General features: G+C 39.3%; 1 pseudogene; it reads right to left on the bottom strand.

Moving 5' to 3' along the window:
- Nucleotides 1-601: 601 nt before the first annotated feature.
- LOC122150804 lies at nucleotides 602-700 on the bottom strand (annotated as a pseudogene).
- Nucleotides 701-4,325: the final 3,625 nt, after the last annotated feature.

Below are 4,325 nucleotides of genomic sequence, written 5' to 3'. Positions count from 1 at the left end.
ACTAGGTTCACTGTCTTCCCCATAAAAGGAGTAGCATCTCCCTTTAAAGAGTGAGATTTTAGTTTGTCCTTAGTAGCCCTGTTGGCATAGTGGTTAAAGTGCTCATCTGCTAACCAAAAGGTTGATGGTTCCAAACACCAGATGCTCATTGGGAGAAAGAGGAGCAATTTGCTTCTATGAAGATTTACAAATTTGGAGATTCTGTGGAGCAGTTCTGATTTGTCCTATAGGGTCACTGTTGTTATTGTTGTGTGCCGTCGAGTCGGACCTGACTCATAGCGACCCCTCATTGGATTTCGGAGGTGATATCACTACAGAAGTAGATTGCTCAACCTTCCTTCTGAGGAGTGGCTATTGGGTTTGAACCACCACCTTTCTGGTTAACAGTCAAGTACCTTAGGCACTACGCTACTAGAGCTCCCCCTATAGGGTCACTGTTGTTGTTGTTGTTATTTGCCGTCAAGTCGGCCCCGACTCATAGCGACCCCTCCTTGGGTTTCCGAGGCAGTATCACTACGGAAGTAGGATTGCCTAACCTTCCTTCCGAGCAGTGGCTGGTGGGTTTGAACCGTCAGCCTTCTGGTTAGCAGTCAAGTGCCTTAGGCACTGTGCTACCAGAGCTCCATAGAGGCCGTATCAGATATTAAACTGGTAAGAACAGATACTACACTTGATCTTAGCCAAAAGGCCTCGGAGTCAGAATTGACTGAATGGCAATGGGTTTGGTTTAGTTTGTCCTGCATTGGCTCCAATCTGGCTTGAAAGTAGGACCTAAATAACATGGAAAGAGCAACATTGTCCAGTTGGTTTTCCCTGGTTCCGCAACAAACCTATTCCAGGGGCAAATGGAAATATAATTATTTGACAATTTCAGGACAGATGGGTGAATCCTGTATTTAGAGAATGAAGCCCAAGTAATGAGGAAACTAACTTTTGCAGTCCATGTGCTTCGTGTCAGATACTGTGAGAAAGGTGCTTTCCCTTTGTGTTTGCTTTTGGGGTAATTGGCAGTGAGGCAGAAGTATAACCTTCACTGTCAGATTGAGTTCGAATCCTTGCTCTACCCCATCTGGGCTACTTGACTTCAGAACTTCAGTCTCTTCATCTGTAAAATAGGAGAAATGTTACCTCGCTCAGAGAGTTGTAAAGAATCCTGATGGTGCAATGGTTACATGCTCAGCTGCTAAGCAAAAGGTCAGTGGTTTGAACCTACCAGCTGCTTTGCAGGAGAAAAGACCTGGTGATCTATTCCTGTAAAAATGTTATTGGGCAAACTGCCCCTGCACAGAACAACAACAACAACATACTGTTGTTATGAAATTTGGAGATAACATATGTAAAGTCTCTAATACAGGACCCAGTACATAATGGGAGCAGCATAAAGAGAAGCTCTTATTACCGATGCTACCTCCAAGGACATCTCTCTAAAGTTCTAATGAGCATTCATAGGGAAATTGCTTCAGATGACAAAATTGTCTTTACAGAAAATAGCTACACTACAATATATAGGATTCATGTTTGATGATTTAACTAATCTTTGGAGGCTTGAAAAAAATCATGCTCATAAAGTCTAATGTTCCCCCATTTTTTCTGTTATAATCATTGTCAGTCTCTTCTCCCAAATATATTACATGAATTATAGAAAATCCTGAAATTTTGAAAGACTTGACAATATAATGAATTATTTTTTTCCAAAATCACAGTCAAATCTTTTTCATGCCAATCTCAGTGTGAAATGATACATAAGATCATAAACATTTTTTGTTTTGAAACTATCTATGGAATATATTTTATTTATTAACTTGACTGCTAACCAGAAGTCTGGCAGTTCAAACCCACCAGTCACTCTTCGGAAGGAAGGTTAGGCAATCTACTTCCGTAGTGATACTGCCTTGGAAACCCAAGGAGGGGTCGCTGTGAGTTGGATCTGACTCGATGGCACATAACAACAACAACCACAACCTTATATTAAAGGGTTGTTGTTAATCATTTGACTTCTATTGTCACAAGTATCATGATCTTGAAAACTGGTTTGAAGTAGATGAGAAAGCCCATCTTAAAGTTCTGATGATACGCCCAACAGGGAAGATAGTATTACTTCTTGTTAAATAACCAACAACTCCAATGGAAATTCATCAGGGTCATCATGGAACTACCTAAACCTGCCTGTACAGAATTCATAGGTAAGAATTGGAGGTTGTGTATTTAAAGAACCCTTGTATATATATTTAAGGAGCTATGGTGGCACAGTGCCTAAGGCATTTGACTTCTAATCAGAAAGTTGGCAGTTCAAACCCACCAGCTGCTCCACAGAAGGAAGATGAGGAAATCTATTTCTGTAAAGATTTACAGCCTTGGAAACCCAGTGGGGGTTACTATGAGTCGGAATCAACTCAGTGGTGGTAGGTTTGCTTTTGCTTTGGTTTGTATATATATATATATATTTAACCTTGTACGTATCTTTAAACTTAGGCAGGAATCAATTCAGAAGATGTTCACTTCAGGTTCTGAGTGGAGGCGCTGTTGATGTAGCTGTGTATTGTGAGTGGTGTAGAATCCTGTTAGAAGGGTGTGAAATAGTTTTCACAGTTTCATAACGAGTGTAGCTGCTATGGGACTCTAGCATGTAACTGAGTCGAGTAATTGATGTCTTCTTATAACTTTCAAAAAAGCCTTTGCAATTCATAAATTGCTTTATTGAGAATATGTACCACAAGTTCCAGAGAGGCCAGAACGTAGAAAATCTGCATTAATTTTGTAAGGCATTGAATCTTTTATTTAAAAACATATATATTGTATATGAAATATTTTCCCTTGGCTAAAAACCTAAGAAGTATAAAAAGATAAACAGTTTTTTTTTTTTTTTTAAATTCCCCTCTCCTCTTTGTCTTCCATCTGCCTCCCAGTTTCTGCTGTATCTCCCATACATGATCAAATGCAAATAATCATTCAGATTTGGAACCTACTCAACAGCAGCTGCTTTTTGGTCATTATTTATTTATTTATTTATTTATTTATTTGGTTTCTAGGTCAGACACTTTCCAATACTGTTTATAGAAATCTGATCTTTCTTATTCACACTGATAAATTTACAACAAAAAAAACAAAGCAAAAAAACCCAACCAACCAAACAAAAAACCAGTTGCCGGTGACTTGATGCCATCTCATGGTGACCCCATGTGTTTCAGATTAGAACAGTGCTCCATAGATTTTCAAAGATGTGATCTCACAGAAGTAGATTACCAGGCTTTTCTTCCAAGGTAGCTCTGAGGAACTCAATCCACTAATTTTTTGATTACTGGCTGAGCTCTTACCTGTTTATGCCACCCAGGGAGTACTTGGTAAGTTAGGACAACTGATAAATAATTGTTGAATGAGTGAGATAAGGTAAGATCCGAACTCCCCAGCATAGACCCTAGAACCCTGGCAGCTCATGAGTCTTTTTGCCCTATTTGCTGACTGTTCCAGCCACACTGACTTCTTTCTGTTCTTCCAACTTGCCAAGCCCTTCCTAGTTTTTGGCTTTTTGCATACAGTATCCTCACTGCTAGAAATGGACTTCATATGTATGTCACATTTATATTTTTAAGGTCTCATCCAGTCAAATGTCACTTTCAGGAGAGGCTTTCCCTAACCCATGCTGAGTTGTACTATCCCTGTTTTATTTTATTTTATTCATAGCTTTTCCCACATCTTCACACACTGTAACATTTTTATTTGGTTTCTTCTTGATTTTTAACCTTCTACTTGCTACTCTTGCCCTCCAACTCTGTTTACGTATATATCTCAGTAAGTAGCCTCAGTAGTTTATATAGGTTTAACAAGCTTCTTTTGGAAGAAAGGTGTAAGATAGGTTTCCTGTATTATGGATGAGAAGGCTGAGATTCGGAAGGACTCTGACAGGCCCAAGTTTCCACAAGTAGTAATATGGCAAAGTCATGCCAAACATAGGCAGCAAAATATGGTATTAAGAAGATAAGCTTTGTGGTAAGTATTTCAGGATTAGAATCCTAGTTTTATTACCAATTCACTGGGTATAGTTAGCTTTCTAAACCTCAGTTTCCTCATCCATAAAATGGAAATAATAATATACTCTCCCTCAAGAGTTGTTGTGATGCTTAAGTATTAACAACAGTTAGCTTAGTCTCTACATACAGTGACAATCAGTAAACATGAGCTGGGTTCCCGAGTAGGCTAGCTTCATAGTCCCTGTTCTCCTCTAGATGTTCCAGCTCTCTCAGATGTGGAGCTATGTCTCCATACTCGTGGTGGTAGTAGAGGTGGGGAGTGAGGTGTTAAGAGTTAGAAGGAGATCGAAGGGTTGT

The sequence above is a fragment of the Orycteropus afer genome, unplaced genomic scaffold (genome assembly GCF_000298275.1).
Source record: "Orycteropus afer afer isolate SDZICR_OR568_19922 unplaced genomic scaffold, OryAfe1.0 scaffold00243, whole genome shotgun sequence".
In the NCBI taxonomy this organism is placed as follows: Eukaryota; Metazoa; Chordata; class Mammalia; order Tubulidentata; family Orycteropodidae; genus Orycteropus; species Orycteropus afer.
The sequence above is the reverse complement of the archived record's forward strand: the minus strand, read 5'-3'. Positions and strand labels throughout refer to the sequence as shown.